Here is a 19,838-nt window from a genome sequence, read left to right on the forward strand (position 1 = left end):
TTGAAAATTATTCTTAATTAACTCCAATACTTTTAGCAGAGAATTAAAAAAATTCCTTCACCTCAAGAGTATACAAGAAAACTATTATTTCACTTGCAGAGGCTCCATCGTCGAATTATTTAACACTAAAATTTTTTTCAAGAAAAGAAAGGAAAAATAAAATAAAATAAAAGAGGAATAATGATTTTACTTTTGATATAAACCCTTTTATTTTCATTTTATAAAAAAAACTCATTGCTTTTATACAAGAAAAATTGATACTTTCAACTTTTCCTTAAAATATTTTTTTTCTAAAATTGTAATTTCAAGAAAAATTGATACTTTCAACTTTTTCTTAAAAATATTTTTCTTGATAATTTTTATTTTAAAAGAAAATTGGTACTTTCAACTTTTCCTCAAAATGTTTTTTTTTCTGAAATTTTAATTTTAAGAAAAATTGATACTTTCAACTTTTCTTCAAAATACTTTTTGAAAATTTTTATTTTAGAAATTTTATTTTCAAGGAAAATTGATACTTTCAACTTTTCCTTAAAAATATTTTTTAGAAATTTTATTTTTAAGAAAAATTTATACTTTTAACTTTTCTTTAAAAATATTTTTTTTTGAAAATTTTGTTTTCAAAGAAAATTGATACTTTCAACTTTTCATCAAAATGATTTTTTAAAAACTTTTTTATTTTTATATTTTCAAGAAAATTTGATATTTTCAACTTTTCCTCAAAAATACTTTTTTTAAAAAAATTATTTTTTTATTTTTTTGTTTGAAAATAAACATTAATTATTGTTATTGAATCTTTATCTAAACTATTCTACCATTTGGGCTAAATTTAGATAAAATTTTACACCTAAAAATTTTATAAAAATTTATCATTTGAAATTTTTATAAATTTCATCATTGGATAATTAATATTTATTCTCAAAATTTTATTTTTATTATGTTTTATTTAATTTAATAGAAAAGAAAAAAAATACTAAAGGAAAAAAAAACAAATACATAAATAAAATATTTAAAATAAAATAAATAAGAAAATACCAAAAAAATTCGAAAGTGACTTGGCTGGAAATTTGAAACGGCTCGGCTGCAAAAACAAAAAGCAGCCCGTAGGTTTGGCTGGGAAGATGCAACTCGGCTCGACTCTAGGGATTAGCTAGCACATGAGTTAGCGAATCATGTCACAATTGGGTCAGGTTGGCCTAAGCAGAAACACGCGGATCCTGGGGACTTAACGCTAAAATAATGTCATTTTGTAAGGGTATAAAAGGCTAAAACCCGATCTTCTTTCAAATTTTCTTTCTTTTTTCTCTCTCTTCCTTTCTTTTTCTCTTCTTTTTCTCTAAAAAAATTTAGATTTCGATTGAATGTTCTATCAAAATCTGAAAAAACATATTGTCGAAAAATTCAAAGTTGGTCAAAAAATTCACTAAAAAATTGATCGAATTCTATAATTTTTCTAAAAATTTTCCATAAAAAAAACCAAAATTTTAAAAAATTCTTAAAAAATATAAAACTATTTTTCCTCTATAACCCTTTTTTTCTTTTGTTTTCTTCTGTTTCCTCTCTATTCTGATCTATGTTTCAGCGTTTATTTATAGGGATTGATCAGAAGAGTTTCTGATCAATCCCAATTTCATTTGTGATTAAGATTTAATCTTTGAATCCAATTCAAACTCTACCAGCACCCATATTCATGGCAAAAATGTTTCTTCTAGAATAAAAAAATCATATAATAATAATGAAAATAAAAATAAAAAATGGGCCCATCTTGCCTTATTTGGACCAGATCCAATTGATCCGGGCCTGGACCATGTCTACAGTAAGATTTTTTAAAAAGTTATGTTAAGCTTCTTTACATACACACTTAGTAACATAACCATGCCAATTATGGTATATAAGGTTTAAAGATAGCTCGACCATCTAAGAACCCTACTCAAATGACCCACCATCAATACAACATTAAAGCCCGAGCCATGCAAATGGAATAAAAAAATGCAAATTGTTCTAAAAAATAGATAAGGCCTAAGAAAAACTTGATGGAGAGTTAAGTAAAATTTTAAAAGCCCTAAACAAGTTAAACAAAGGGAAAGCTACAAAAAAATATGCTAGCCCATAAGACCGTTCTTCACAGGATGTTATTGATCCTTTTTATTCTTCTAGTTATGACCCATATTAGGCTTAGTCCATACAAGGCATTTTGCCACAACAATTTACATTCCCTGCAGGGTGTACTTACCCGAGAATGCCATCTACATCGAATCAGGGCCATTACCAAAGTTTTGTAAACCTTGTCCCTATTGAAAGGTTGCAAAGCCAATCCAAGTCTCCAACTTGGATGATCTGAAAGAGAAAGAAAAATTAAGGCTGAAGAGATTGAGACTTTAGAGGGCTCAAAAGCTAAACAAAAGATGAACTTACTAGAAAAAAGATTACAAGCAGTAGAGGAGATGGATTTTTATGGCTCAATAAATGCAGTCGACTTTTACTTAGTTCCAAATGTAGTAATCCCACCAAAATTCTAGGTCTCAAAGTTTGAGAAGTATGATGAAACAAAGTATTTGATAACTCATGTTATCATGTACTATCGAAAAATGATTACTTACACAAGCAATGAAAAACTATTAATACATGTGTTCTAATACAGTCTTACTAGTTTTACAGCTAGATGGTACATCTAATTAGATAAAACTCACATTACTTTATGGAAAGAATTGATAAAAGCATTTATCATCCAGTACCAACACATCATAGAGTTAGCTTCAGACCATCTTTTTTACATAACATAGAGAAAAAGGCTATAAAAGCTTTTAAATAATATACGTAGAGGTAGAGAGATATGACTGTTCAGGTTTAATCACTTCTTATTGAGAAAGAAACTACTATCCTATTTGTCAGTATCTTAAAGGCTCCATATTACAAAAAAATAATAGAAAATGCCAGCAAGAACTTTGTTGACATAGTAATCTTGGCTAAGATTATTGAAAATACCATAAAGAATGGAAAGCTAGAAAGAGGAGAGTCAGTCAACATAAAAAAAAATGAAATACCGAGAAAAAAAAAAATGAAGCGCAAGCTGTGAGCTATGACAATCAACACCTTAGAGGTTTTCTTCCAATACCTACCATCAATGTATCCAATCCATTATCCATCTGTAAAAAATGTAGCGTCTTACCTCTATCAACCAGTTATGCTATCTGTTTATCCATATACTTTCCCGTCAACTCATAACTACAACCCCATCATTACACCTGTTATAAAGTCTATCCTAAAACCTCATAATCAGAACACCAATTTGAGAGGATCACAAAAAAATAAAAAAAGGCTTTTTTTAATCCCATTTCTATGATATACATAGACTTGCTACCATAGTTAGTGAAAAATCATTTGTTGGTCCATGTTTGTGTTGAATAAAAAAAACCTCTCTACCCAAAATGGTATGATGCTAATGCTCAATGTAACTACGATTATGAGATCACAAGTCACTTAACAAAAAATTATGTTGCTTTGAAGCATAAAGAACAATGTCTCATCAATGAGGGGTTGATCAAGTTTAGCGATAAAGAAAGGTCTAGCAATTCTGAAATCTGTTTACCCAATGATATAGAGGCATGATTTTGAGGATATATTTTAAAACTATTTGAGGTAATGATTTATGGGGCAGTCTTTTATGTCTTTATCGTGTATTTACCTTGCATTTCAATAAAATGATAAGTGCATTTCATTACATATTCTTCTTTTTTTTTTTTATCCATACTGTTATGCATATCTCTTTATATGTCACTCATTCTTAAATTTTAGATAATGAATGTTCAGACAATTATGACAATAATTTGGGGTTCAATCTTGAAAATTTCATTCATACTGATAAGATTGATGATTTAGATTCATATTATGTTGGGGTGAATTAAAGTTGACATGCTATAAACAGGAGTAAAGTCATTTTAAAAGAATATGGTCCCTTATATCCAAAAGTTTGCTTTCATTTAGTATAAGTTCTTCAAAGAAAGTATTCAAGTTTAAGATGAGAAATGGTCGTCTTTTTTTTACCTTTTTAAAAAAAATAAAAAATAATAAAACTATCCATTTGCTATCCCTTTTAAGCTTATTATAATTTCTTTGAAAGAAACTCACCAAAAATCACATTCCACATCAGGAGGCAAAGTTTAAAAAAAGATCTATTCATAAGAAAAAAAATAAGTTAAAAATCATTACTGAAGCATAAAAAATAAAAAAAAAAATCTCTTGTGCGGGAATCCTTATTAAAAAGAAAAATTGAAAAGAAAAAATGAGATGAAAAAGAGAGAAAATATAAAGGCACTTGGTAAAGAATGGGGTAAAATGCCAATGTGCTTTAAGTAATGAGAGATGATCATTTGGTTTATACCCTTTCACACATGTTTTTAAGCCTGTGTTATCATTTTTTATAGCCCTTCACCATAGCCTCAGTTACATGCTTTAAATGTGCATTTCGATCAAATATGAATGCTGAAATTGAATAATTATATATTGAACTAGAGCATGCTTATGGATAATGAGATTTTATATTTTAAAGATTCATATGGAATTCGATAGAATGCTAATGGAGAATAAAGCAAAGAAAAAAGTAAAAAATAAAAAGAATGAAAAAATAAAAAATAAAAAGTGAAAAAGAGAGAAATGAAAATGTGGAAAGAGGAAGACTGAAATTAAAAACCTAAAAGGGTAATTTAACTAAACAAAAATATATTGGCTAAAAGCAAGCATTAGACAGCCTAAGAGTATTCAAGAGTCCAATAAGCTAGGGGGCAAGATTTGGATTTTAAGCCCAATGAGATCAAATGCGTCAATAAAATGAGTTTCTAAGAAAGAACTTTGGATTGGTGTCAAAAATTGTCTGAATATTCATTATTTTAAAGGTTCAAATCCTATCCAAACACTTATCCTAGCAATATGTTTTGACATTATTAACTTGTTTGTGACCCTTTATTGAATATCCTTTTTTTTAAACCACTTTGTTTCTCATCATTATTGCTTTCTCATAATAAGAAAATATGTGATGAATTGCATTGTTCATGAAATTGAAATTATGAAAAATAAACAAGAAAATACATAAAAAGATCTTTACATTACTTTGAAAAGAAAATCGATAGTGACAGGGGCAAAATGAAGATATCATGATGAAACAAATTTGTGAAAATGTTGATTCATCGAACTTTCAAAAGAAAAAAGAGGCATTTTAAGAAAAGTTCAAGATATTTTGATTAATAGAATGGTTGATAGAAATTGTGAAGGTAACCAGTCTAGAAGATTTCTAAGAATATTTTTACACAATTATGGGTGCATTTAGTACATCTCATGTATTGCATTCATGACATCTCATACATTGCATTTATAACATTCATTGTAAACAAAAAGCTTGAATTAGTGAAAGGATAAGAATTTTTTAAAGGATTTAGAACCAACATGCCTTCGATTGAGGAAAATTTTTAAAAGATAATCTTTGATTAAGAAAAAATAAAACCTTAACTCTTGATTGAAAAGTTTCAAGAAACATTCCTCTATCTCAAAAAATAAGTAAAATTTGTCAATCTTCAAGATATAATCTCAAAGCCTTTCGAATATGATTTATAAGACCTTCAAGCATGATCATTAAACCTATGGTTGTTAATTTCAAATTCATTTGATCTCATATTTTGACTTTGGCTTAGTCCAATCATTTTTATTTTGACCTTGGTTTAGTCTAGTCATTTCCATCTTCAACCTTGGTTTACTCCGATCATTTTCATCTTCGACTTTGACTCAATCCAATCATTTTTATCTTTGACATTGGTTCAACTCAATCTTTTTCATTTTTAACCTTAGCTCAATTTAGTCATTTTTCATTTTCGACTTTGGCTTAGAATGATCATTTTTATTTTCGACCTTAGCTCAATCCCATCATGTTTATCTTCGACCTTGGTTTAGTCTAATCATTTTTATTTGGAACCTTGGTTCAATCCAATCATTTTCATTTTCAACTTTGGTTCAGTTCAATCATTTTCATTTTTGACATTGGCTCAGTTCATCATTTTCATCTTCAACCATGGTTTAGTCTGATTATTTCATTTTTTACTTTAGTTCAGTTTAGTCATTTTCATTTTCAACCTTAGTTCAATTTGATAATTTTTATCCTTGGTTTAGCCCGGTCACTTTTATCTTCAACCTTAGCTCAGTCTAATTATCTTAATCATTCAACCTTTGGCTTAATCCAAATTATATCATTTTTTTTCGACTTCGGGTAAGACCAAGTCATTTTATTTTTCAACTTTGGCTAAGATCAAGTCATTCTATTTCTGACTTTGGCTAAGAACAAGTTATCTCATTTTCTGACTACTGCTAAATCCAAGTCATATTTCTAATTACGACTTTGCCTGAATCATCAGTTCGACTTTTGACTTGATCTAAGTCATTTCATTTTGACCTTTAGCTAGGTCTAAATAATTTTATTTTTGAACCTAAACATAATGGATGTATATATCTTTGCATAACTTTTGTTATGTAAAATATGTGTAAAAATGGGCAACTGTAAACACCCCATTTAGTCTAGGGTTTAAACTAATTAGGTTCAATTTAATATCAAACACAAAGGCCTAAAATCAATTGGGCTCGGGTTTATCCAAAGTGTAATACTTCTTTTTTATGATTATTTTTATTTTTATTTTATTTGTCTATATATATATTTATCTGATTTATTCTATCATTTCTCTTTTATTATCTTTTCTTTATCTATTAATTATCTTTAATTTATCTGATTATTTCAAAACAAAAATAATAAATATCAAAAGGAAAAATCAAAATATTGGCTTTGTTTAATTGATAATCCTCAATTTCATATTGCTAAGTTTGATTTAATCTGAAAATTCCCCTAACTTGCGCTATAATTACACAAAATCAAGGAGAGAAGACACGAATCAAAAAACAAAATTACTGAGAAAGCAACAGAGAAACACACAACAATCACTATAAAACAAGAGGAGAACAAGTAGTCGGTTTAGACACCACCCTCACCTTTCACTACCATCCCACTACCATCTCTAGTCAGGGAAACTAAAGGCCAAACACTACCATTCTTTTTTCCATTTTAGTTTTTTTCATGATAGAAAGTGTAGAAGAAACCACATACAATCGACCTACATAGAATTCCTTAAATACAACAAGTTCCAATCTTTCAACTAACGAGATTCAGTCATAATATGCATATACAATAGAAAAAGGCAAATGAAAATTTCCTATTTCAATAGACTTGAAACATTTTGAATCAAACCTTCTTGCCATACTGCTCTTCAAGCTATTCATCATGCATCATCACTAACAACACGCAAAATAGCCCCTAATAAGCACACAAAGGTGAAGTCAGTACAAGCCAAAAAACCCAAGACCAAAAACTATTAAAGAGACAGTCGAGCTTAACTCTTTGCAAAAGCCAAAAAACACCATAAATTACACAGAAAGCAAACATAAAGCATCAATAAATCAATAGCTTTCAAAACATAAAAGCATCAAGAAACCAAATATACGATCAGATCAGGGGTCTTGAGTTTAGGATTTTTTAGAAACTTCTAATAGTTCATGGAGATGGGAAAAACAACAAGGAAGAAAACAGAATGCCAATGACAGAAGTGACAGCAACAATGATGGTATTTGGGTGGTCGATGACAGCCGTTGGGATTTTTTATGATCAAATCTTACGAGAAAAAAGAGTGCTGTAAGGACAACAACATACTAAAAAATCACATGATCAGACGGTGCAAAGAGGCTGAAACAGTGAAGGAAAGTCATGGCTTGTAGTTTTAGATCTGGGGCATTTAAGGAGGATTTTTGAAAACCCTAGCCTATATCCGAGACAAGGAAGCGATGATAAAATTTTGGGCTGCATTGGTGACCCGACGGCAACGGTGCGTTACGGCTGACAATGCTACTGATCGAAATCTGAAAAATAGGATTATTGTTTATCTATTCCTGTAGAGAGAGAGATGAGAATAAAATAGAGAAGCTGGGCAGAAGAAATGAAAGAATAAGCAAAGTTTTACTTTTTATAGCAGCATGAAACGTTACGTTTTAACTAAGTGAAGAGAACCCACCTCTCAACTTGGATTTGGATCTGAAGCCCACACTTGAGAACCAACCCGTTTCGCAACATTCAAAGCTGAGCCATGAAGTTGCATCATTGAGCCAAGCCAAATCTCAGCCATTCCAGTCGATTTCTGCTCTTGGAGCCGAGCCATTTGCCAAGCTAAGCCAAGCCTTTTTTGGTATATAATTATTTTACTTATTTTGTTTTATTTGTTTTTTTAAAAAATATTTTTGCATGATTAAGGTTTTAGAAAAAAATTATTCGAGCTATCCTAAATTAAAATATAAAATAAAACTTTAAATAAAATTTTAGAAATAAATTATAATCATCCAATGATGAAATTTTTAAAAATTATAAATTGTTAATTTTTAGAAAATTTCTAAGTGAAAATTTTTTTTTTAAATTTAACTCAAATGGTGGAATAATTTAGATAAAATTTTAATAAAAGGAATTGTATCCTTTTCCAAATAAAAATTAAAAATATAAGTAAAAAAATTTTTTTGTGTGAAAATATTTGATAATTACCCAAAGATAAAATTTCAAGAAATATTACAAATGATTGAACTTTTATGAGATTTCTAGGTGAAAATTTTTTCTTAAATTTAACCTAAATGGTGAAAGAATGTAGATGAGATTTCAAAATAATAATTGCTATAATATTTTCTTTTAAGATGATGAATAAATAGAGATCGAATTTTAGGAAAACTAATTCTAAATTAGGCCAAAATTGTGAAAAATTTAAAAATAAAATTAAAAAATAACTTTCGATGATGAAATTCTTAGTAATTGCAATTGGTTGATTATTTAAAAAAATTTTAGGTGAGAAAATATTTCTAATTCAGGCCCAAATTGTGGAAGGATTAGATATATTTTCAATAAAACAAAATTTTAACAAAAAAATAAATGATTAAGTTTTTCGAACAACGAAACCTCTTTAAAAAAACAAATAGAATTCTTAAATATTCTTAAAGTGAGAAAAAAATTTTAGAAATTCTGTCAAATTTATAGATAAATCTTAAGAATTATTTTCAATATTTAAATATTAAAATTTAAGACTATTGAACCATAAACCTTTAAGATAATTTAAAATAAAATGATACCATCCTTTGAATGGATGTGTGGAGGTGCTATAATATTTTTCATATGTAACCAAACTCTCAAACCATATTCTGATTAGTAGACTGAACTTATTTCTTAAGGACCCTTAGTCAAGCTTAGGATATCCTAAAAATGATAGATTCACTTAAGTGACCAATCACTCCTTAATAAAATATTGGTAGCAATTCCTTAAATTGTGTCTAGTTATAAGTTTATAGATCTATATATTATGATAATAAAGACTTGGCCTTGCCCAGTCCAATTTTAAAACTTTTACTCATAATTTCACCTATAATTCAAGAAAATTTTGATTTACTTTCTTTCTCTCTTCTTCTTGCATCATTAATTATCTAAGGAAATTTGATTTATTGAATGGGTCATTTAATTTGTAGATTTTTAGATTTTGAAGGGAAAATGATATTAAAGGAGAATGTGTGATTTTAGATCTGATAATTTGTATATTTATATCATGTAAAATATTAAAATTCATGTACTCATATCGTATTTTATACAAAAAAATGCATGTCAAAATTTATGTCGATGCAACAACATGAAATACAGTTTTTTATTTTGTTAAACATGTATATAATTATTGTTAAAATTTTAAACCATATTACTTTCGTATTATATTTATATATTGTCATTGTATCATATTTAAAATTGTCAAATCTATGTAATTTTTTAGTTTTGTTAACTTAGAGAATATAAGATTTTTGTATTTAGTTTAGAAAAATGTAATAGTAGCTAATATAATTTTTTATTATATTGTTCTTGATAACACATAAATAACACTTGACATTCATAACACTGACACGAGAATAACACGTAACACATGAATAAAATATTATCTATGTTGTAACAATAAAATTCTAAAAAATATTTTTTATATATTTTCAACAAAGATAATCTTATAATCCTAATTACTATTCTAACATTGATTGTCTCTATAAAAAAATACAAATCGAATGTAATAATATTATGTAAATGTATTTTATATTTTAAATGTAATAGTATTATATAAAGATATTTTACATTTTATTTTAATTATGAGTAGTAACAAGGATTACATTTTATCTTAAAAAAACAATATTTATAAAAATTTTACAATTTTAAAAATAAAATTTTAACATCCACTGTATTTTTATATTAAAACCGTAATACTTATTGAAATTATAAAAAACAAAAACAATATTTATTTTGTAATTTTAGGAAACTATAAATGATAATATAATCTGAAAATGTAATTAAGTGAAACCAAATGAAGAAAACTTTTTTTATTTTTCCTTCATAATAAACAAAAGTTTAGAGAGAGGAGAAATTTTTTTATTCCTATTATTTTCTCTCTTTTTGACACTTTTATGAATTTTAAAAAATCTCAAAAATTACATATTTCGTGAATCAAATTAAAATATTAAATTACGAAAAGATAAAATTTTGACCAAAAACAATATTTTTTTTAAAACCAAATGCTCTCCAAAAGTAAAATGATTATTTCCTTTTGTATAGTTCAATTTCCACTATACTTTCGTTTGTACTTTGCATCATTTTCACAACATAGAACCTTAATATTTGGAATCTAGAGTTACTTCACTTTGAGCCAAAGATGTCACTGTCCTCCACATGCATCTTAACTCCAAGTGAGATTGTGGTTGCAATGGTTTAAACTCTCCTCTCCTTTTTGCATCCAATTGAGGCAGGGACCATTCCTAAGTGGACATATTGCAACTAAGATGTGTCAAGCTTCCTCCATGTACTAAGTTCCCAAAAGGGTTAAATATAAATTCACTTTTTAAATTATATCACTTCTATCTCATTAATATTAAAAATATATAAAAATTTATAATTAGATATTTAAAGTTTTTTTTTATTTTATTTTTTTGGCTAACACTGTTACCAACTACAATGAGGACGTGTCTTTTAAAGCCAATAATTAATTACCAAATGTCATGTAAATGTTAAGTAACCAAATATAATGGATCCACCATCACATCAGTACTAGATTTTAACATCAGAACTATCTCCAGTCGATTGACTGATGTCGCCCCTTCTTTTTTTCTCTTTTATTTATTTTTTCTTTTTCTTCTCGTTCTCCCACATTTTCTCTCTCTCTCTCTCTCTCTCTCTCAGTTTTGGCTTTTTTGCTGATTTTATTTTTATTATATTTTAAGTTCAAAAATTAAAAATTAAAAAAATAAAAATAAATTTGCATTTTTTGTCCTATGTCCAGATTACATGACATTTTTGTCACATGTTGAAATTTTATTTGGCAGTTATGTAACATCACTCCTTTGACTAACATCCATGCAAAATACTTGACAATAAGTAAATTTTAGGCATTTAATTATAAATTTTTATTTTTTAAATACCAATATATCAAAAGTGGTAATGTATTTAATCTTTCTCAAAATTTAGTTCGATAATTGGATTCCACCTAACCTTGGTAGAGAAATAGACATAGAGCTAGCCAACAAAATACGTGATAATTAGATCCAAATTTAAACAGTCTTAACTCATTAATTACCTTGAGCACGAATTCGATGATTTTGATTTACACGATAATCCTACTTTAAATTTCAAATCATGATAAAGTAATTATCAGTTGAAAGAACATATACGGATGATTATGTTATTAGTAATATTTTTGTTTTTCATATCATAAAAATTGTAAATTTTAACATTTTATTTAATTGTTATATTTTATTATTTATTTAATTAAAAAAATATTATACGCATAAATTTTATTAAATTCATAATTTTTAAATAATAATTTTAATAATATATTAATTAATTTAAAAGATAATTGATAAATTTTAACATGTTTTAACTAATCAAATTGTACAAGGAATATCTATATCTTTAATTTACCGAAAAGATAAGAATCTCTTACAATGGATAGATATTTATTTTGTTTTTTAGAAAATTATTGATGGATAAAATGCAAATAAATATTTCAGATACTCCTTTTGGATTGGGAATTTTCTTTCACTTTCTTGGCCCACCACTTTTTTGCCAAAGGTTTTCGAGCTTGTGCGTATGAACCATGAACTTGAAAAAGCAGAGGGCGTCACGCAAAGGGCTGCTAAAGACAAAACCACGCCCACGTGAGCTTTGGAACCAGGTCCCATCCAATCCTTTTACCATTCAAGGCAAGCTTAAAGCTGATATAGGAGATCATCAAATTGCCCCACATACTGCTGCATTTTTATATCAATTATTTGTCTTTTAGTTCTTATTGAAGTCAGCACTTGATAAAAATGAAGGTGAGCTGGCTTATCTTTTTATCAATAATGTTGCCAAATTGAAAATGAACATCAGGATATCATGCTTTCATGTTGTTTTAATTATTTGGGAGATTTCTATAAAAGATATGATTTCATTTCACTTTGGTTATAAAACAAATTTCTTATGGGATTTTCATTAATTAGAAAGATTTTCTTACGCAATATAAGGAGTTGTATTAATGTATTACATCTCAAATTTTAATAAGCTTATCCAAATTTTCATCCTCTAAGGCATTTGAATAATGTTTGCGATGAATAAAAGATAATGAATTTTTGTGGAGTGTCTTAATTCTATTTATAAGATTAAAAATTTCATCTATAAAATTAAAAATTTTTACTATCAATGTATCAAAAATAAAATTGTTTATACAAGATTCATGCATATTTTGTGTCTATCTCATGAATATCATATTTTCCATCCTAAAACTCAATTTAAAAATTTTTAAAATGGAAGATTAATTTTTAATTGTTGGAGTGTTTTCTTAGACACATCTAATCCAAACTATTGATTGATCCAAATATCGGAAATATAAGTAAATTACAGTGAGTAACCTTTGGTGTTGGAATAGAACATTAGAAGATTGGAATTTTATTTTTGCCCACTTGGAAGGTTCGAATGGCTAAATATATTTCTTTCAATTTTTATTTTATTATTTGGATTCGGTCTTAAGCATGTGATGATGTAAATTCTTATTCATTTTGCTTCTTATCCACCCTACAATACATCAAATCCTTTCTCTTTCCCCCTCTCCCTCCATTTTCTTTCTTTTTATTTCCACCCCTTTACCCTTTTCTCGTTTATATTCCTTTTATTTTTAAGTAAAACTCAAAATTTTGTACTTAAAATTTCAGATCCATATCCATAAATATATTTATCTATACTCAAAGAGCTGTATTTAAATTTATAAATTAATTTAATTAATTTATATAATTATTTTTCAAAAATATTTAAAATAATATTTAATAAATTTATAATTAAATCACAACACTTACAATCTCTTTCTTTATTATCGAGCAACAACTTTTTATTTTTAAAACAGTATCTAAATTCCCTTTCCCTATAAAACCCACAAATTTCATTGGCGGATTAATATGGGATTATGAGAATATGCTAAGTAATAGTTATAATTCGTTATGGGTCTATGTCACTTTATAAAGCCCATATTCCAATTATTGATGGTTGAAAGTTAAAATCCATAATTGTGGTAGCCAATTCTTCAATAAGGCTCCTTAAGGCCCACATGTTATTTGTTTTTTTTTTTTTTTAATAAATAATTGAGTACGTGAATTTGACTAGATCAACTTAGGGATCCTAGTTATTCATGCAAAAAGATATTCAAAAGATTTTTTTAACATATTATTCATTATTGTCAACAATTTATCAATAAAGATGAGATTTCAGAATTTAACATATATTCAAAAAAATAAATCTTATGTTAATTATTTGATGAGCTGAGCTTTTAGTTAAATTTATATTCATGATCATCGTACAAATGTTAGATTAATGCAAGAAGATTTATTAAGGGTAGCAAGACTAATAATTTTAGGTTTTTTCATTGCATTAATCAAATAATTTTACAATGGTTTTTTCACATTTGAAAATATTAAATGGTGTTTTCAATTTTAAAAAAAAAAACTCATGGATCTTAGTTGTCAAGTGTGATTTAAGATTAATAATGTTTTCTATTAAAAAATATTATTTACAACATATTTTATTAAGAATGGTAATGAAGTGGATATTCGCTATTTTTAAGATATTTGTATCCGGATTTGTTTAATATTTAAAATATTCGAATCCATTTAAGTATTAATTTAAGTTTAATATTATTATCCAAATCTAAATCTATTTAAATAAACACGATCCATTTAAATATATGAATATGTTAAAATATCTATTTATTTAAATTTTTTGTCAAAATATAAAATAAACAATAATTTAATTTAAAATTCAAGTTTACTTTTAATTGATAATAAAGAAAAATAAATTTTTAATATCCAAAACCTTCTACAAGTATAAAATTTTATATATTTTATATATGTAAATAGATAACATATTCAAATACGAATTTGAATATTTATTAATATTTATTAAAATCTAAATGAATTCGGATATTTTATATCAAAATCATACTATTCGTATTCATTTTAAATCCATCACGAATAGTAAATATTTTATCTGAATCCGTTAATTATCCATTTATAATTATTTGAATCTGACATAAAAGGATCAAATAATGATGGATATCTATTTATTTACTATCCATTACTATCTTTATATTTTATCGTTTTTCTTGTTCTCAACAAAATTTATGCGCAAAACGTGAAGTTAATTATGTGGATTGTGAAAACAATTCTATTTAAGTTTCTAACAAGCCCATGTTATACATAAAAATATGAGTTAGTATTTTTTAAATCCACAAGCAATGTTAAGAAATTAATACATGTTTTATTTTTATTTTTAATTAATTTTTTAAAATATATCTTAAATGATTTTTGTGATTCTCTTAATTTTTTTAGTTTAAAATTTTCACTATCAATGTTTTTGATAACTTTTCTTAAAATATATAAACTAATTTATAGACATTTTATGTTTTTTTTTATAAAAGAGATCGCAATCTAAAAGTAAAAAAAAATGATAAGTATTAGATGCAATCTTTTAAAAATAATTACTTGAATCAATTGAATTAAGTTTTCGATTTATTATGTATTTTTATTTAATATTTAGAAGAATCCATGTTAAATTAAAAAGAAGCCATACTATATTTAAAGTAGGGATGTAAACATCAAAATTGATTTTTGAATAAATATGTGATCAAAACCGAGTTTAATCATAGAACTTGAGGCTTAAGTTTAGCAAAGAATATTTTTTCTATTTGAATTTGCATAAAAAATACTATAAATATTCCAATCTAACTTGATATAACTCAATTTAATTATCATTGATTTAAATAATGGAATTTAATACTTGGATTTGAATTAGAGTTCTAAACTTAAATATTATAAACTAATTTGTGACTTATATGATGCACGAATTATATATATATATAATTACACATGTAAATATATAATATTATTAATAAAAAATAAAAATTTTATATTTATATTAATTTGTGACTCATACTATGCATTATGTATATAATTATATACACAAATGGTATTCTTAACAAAATACAAATTTTGCATATACATATATCCAAGTAACAACTAATAAAATAAAATTGAATATTCAAAATTTGCATACACGATCTAACAAAATAAATCTGTTGGACATTTTCATAGCAAATATCTAGCATAATTAAATGGAAAAAAGGGTAAATTGAATATAAATATAAAGCTGAATAAAGGCTTGCTACACAAATAAAAGGGGCATTTAAAAAAAAAAAAGACGAAATCAAGAAGAAATAGTGAAGTGTATATCTTCAAACCCACATTTTAATTTTTAGATCATTTAGTAGATTCTTATTTGTAGTGGTCAAAATAAATAAAAAGGTAAAAATATTGAATATATAAAAAGAAATAAATATAATTAATTTAAGCTGAATAATTTTTTAAATATGATAATATATCAAATCATATTCAAAAGTGAAACTCTTCTAAAACTTCTTAAAAAGAATAATTGTTCCACCAATAAAAAAACTTTATATCCAAAAAGAATACAAAAATACGAAACCTAAAAGCAACTAAATCACTTTGCAAATTTTTTACAACTATACAAAGTAACAAATCTGTATGTAACAACACAAAAGGAAAAAGAAAAAAGAAATAAACATTTTAAGTAGTTGCACTCCTAAGAAAAATTATGGAGAGTAGGTATGCAAAAACAAAATTTTGCCCTAATGCATTATAGAATTCCAAAATACCATGCTTATATATATGGGAGGTTAGAAATAATTACGGAAAATAATTCAAAAATTTTTAATGGTTAATTGACTAAAGATTATATTATTAATAAGAGTCAAATTAAGATAATAACAATATCAATTTTAGAGTAATTTATACTTAGAATTGATCAATTAAGTGACTGTAAAACTTTTTTCTAATATTATTTTTAAAATAAATGAGAGTTAATCACATTTGTAGTGTTCCTTTTTCCAAAATACTATTAATAAGATTTGAGCATGATTTAAGGTAGAGAATTAATAATAAAATAGATTTTGACTTGAAATTAAATTAAATGGAATTGAAATTTTAATTAAAACCAAATCAAATCAAATTTATTAATTAGAGAATATGTGACACTTGTCCAAAACATTTTACATGTAAAAAAAATTAGATTATCCACATAGGACAATTATCTTTTTTTTTGTTTTTTAAGTTTTGACTTTTATATATTTATATAAGATTTATACTTGATAATTAGAATAATCAAGTATAATGTGCATTTAATGTGCATAAAAAGAGAGATTTTAAAATTAGTCTGATAATGATAATAAAATTAATTTGTTTTGATATACTAAAATTAATTTTAATTGATTTGATTATCCTTGATTATGCATTAATCATTTAATCAATGCATTAAACATAAATACATATATAGCTTAAAAAGTGGAGCCAATAGGTTATATTTTAGAAAATTGAAAAGTGTATAGTTTTTAATAAATATAATTCAAGAGTTGAATATTTATAATTAAAAAGAGACATAAAATTAATTAATTTATTAATAATGGCAATCAAAGTTTTAATATCTTTTATATGAATTTAATGAGAATGATTTAAGATAAATAATAAAAAATAAATGTAATTAATTTAGTTTTTCAAATTATTATTTTTAATTAAAAATATATAAAACAAAATAAAATATATTTATTAGAGAACATACGCCATTTTTTAAAACGTTCCACTTGTCGTAATATTACCATCCATATTAGATAATTTCCTTTATAAGCTCGAATTGGCTCGCTTTGTCTCTCTTTTCCTTTTATGCATCTATTTAATTCAAACAACTAAATCTAAGAAAAAAAAAATGGATGCTATTTAATTTAAAGTAAAAATTTTAAGAAAAAAATAGTTATAAATCTCGAGTGAATTAATAAAAAAATATTTTCTGCATCTTTTTCTCCCTAAATACCTCTGATTATTTTTTCTATAAAAAATATGAATGTTTTTTAATATATAAATAGAAAAAAAAAATGAAGAAAGAGATTTTGAAATTAATCTAATAATGATATAAAATTGAATTTGTATTTTTTGTCCTTTAATATAAAAAATAGGATTAACTTTGCCTTAATTTTTCCAAAATTTTGAGCCATTTTATATTCTAATCTCAACAAAACAATGGAGGGGTTTGTGAGTTTAATAGTAATTTTGGGTGGAATGATGGTACATAATTATTTTTCAACTCTATAATCAAAAGTTATTTAAATTAGAATTAAGCCCGTGTAATACATGGATGATATTTTTAATATGTAATAATTTTTAAATAAAGTAAAATGAAAATTGAAATACTAATAGTTGATTAACAAAAACAATAGATTAAAAGTAATTACACCAAAAAGATTCAAATTAGTAATAATACTCATTTAATCTATAAACACCTTAAAATAGAAGATAATAAAAATAGAATTAATGAAAATTTTGATTGAAAGATGATTATGTATACAAATATTTGAATATATGGATAACAAATTTTTTTAATTTGAATTTGTAATTGAATTTTCATTGATATATTTTTTTTTGGGCTAATAGTTAGAAACTTTTACCAAATTCAAGTGAAATTTATAACATCATTGAAAATCAAATATTATCAAATAAATTAATTTGGACATGTGATAATAAAAAAAAGTGATATTAAATTAGATTATCACTTGTAAAAAAGATAAATCAATTACAAAATTAGATAATTTTTTAATATATATACTACTATTTAAAAATTAAAGTATTATTTATTAAAAAAATATCAACCAGTTTTATTTTAATAAATGTTATATTTATAATTTTGACAAAGAATTATTTTTAATGATAAAATATACGGTTAGCATTCTCATAAAAATTAAACATATCAACCTCAATATTTATAGACCTAATAATTTATTATGCATGCTTAACTCTTCTTTGTTATGTTTCAATATATTAAAGATAACAAAATTTTATATTTGGATTTAACTTTTCTTAAATCTAAATTATAATATATGTTTTTTTTTTAAATTATAAGAAATTCATCTTATTCTAAATGTTTTATTCACAACCCCAAAAATTTTGAAAAAAAAAATAGCATAGTAAAATATTGAATAAAAAATTACCTTTTTTTGAATTATTTTGTGAAAATAACTATCATTTACCATAATTCTTCTAATACTTATTTTATTTATCCAAAAATTGCAACTAAAGAGCTACTTCTATCAAATTTCATTTACTTTAATAGTAGTTAGCTCTACTTCAAGTTAAATCATGAAAGTAATAATATCAAAACAACAAACATAATATCGAATGACAAACAAAAAAAATCATATCACTAAGAAATGAAATAAATCATTTAACTTCATACAAAAAAAAATTATATTTCATACATATGATAGGATAGGTGATAAGTGATCACTTTTTTTTTTTAAATTTATCACTTAGCTTGTTCATTTATTAATTTCAAGATAAAATATAATTGAAAATTGGTATACAAATCGAGATCATAGCAAAAACTAAAAAAAAGGTATAAAAATATATGAATAATTTAAACTATAATAAAACTAATAGCAATGGCCAAAACTTAAAAAGAAATCCAAAATATTAAATTGTCGATAAATTTTGCTTAATTTTAAAATTTCCTTTCAAAATGATATTTTTTTTCAAAATATAAATTAGTATGCAACTACGGTGAAAATTTAATCTAAATGATCTTGACACAAAAGAAAAAAAAATAAAGTAATACACAAAATAATACAAAACCAAACATAATGTAATTTGTGTCTAATCCATTTACATATAACAACACAAACAAAAATAATAAAAACCTAACTTAGGTTTATTGCATGACAAAAGAATATCATGACAACAAAAAAAAAATATTGTAGGGATACAATTATTTCTTAAGCATCCCAAAATACCCTTATTTATATGATGGGTTTTGAAAATGATTATGGGATGATTTTTAGTTTTGGGAATATCTAATTGATTAAAATGAATTTAAGAACTAAATCATAATCAATAATAGTATTTTTAAATTAAGAGTTATTTATGCTTGATATTTAAAATAATCAAACATATTATATATTTAAGTTGGGAGAAATGAAAGAAAAAAATAAGAAATTTGAAATTAGTGTAATAATGGTAATAAAATTCATTTTATTTTATATATTCCAAAATTAATTTTAATTGATTTGATCATCTTTTAATCATTTTAAAATTAATAGATATACATATTAAACACGTATATATAGCTT

At 24.8% G+C, this 19,838-nt stretch overlaps 1 long non-coding RNA gene across 1 annotated transcript; it reads right to left on the bottom strand.

The window, feature by feature from the left end:
* Positions 1-6,953: 6,953 nt before the first annotated feature.
* On the bottom strand, positions 6,954-8,010 carry LOC149512008 (uncharacterized). The gene is made up of 2 exons (XR_016333411.1): positions 7,736-8,010; positions 6,954-7,342 (listed from the first exon to the last, which is right to left on the bottom strand). It is a non-coding gene; the product is annotated as an uncharacterized LOC149512008 (long non-coding RNA).
* Between the last annotated feature and the right edge of the window lie 11,828 nt (positions 8,011-19,838).

Source organism: Durio zibethinus, chromosome 24 (assembly GCF_047325235.1).
Source record: "Durio zibethinus cultivar Kanyao isolate XHJ-2024 chromosome 24, ASM4732523v1, whole genome shotgun sequence".
Lineage (NCBI taxonomy): Eukaryota > Viridiplantae > Streptophyta > Magnoliopsida > Malvales > Malvaceae > Durio > Durio zibethinus.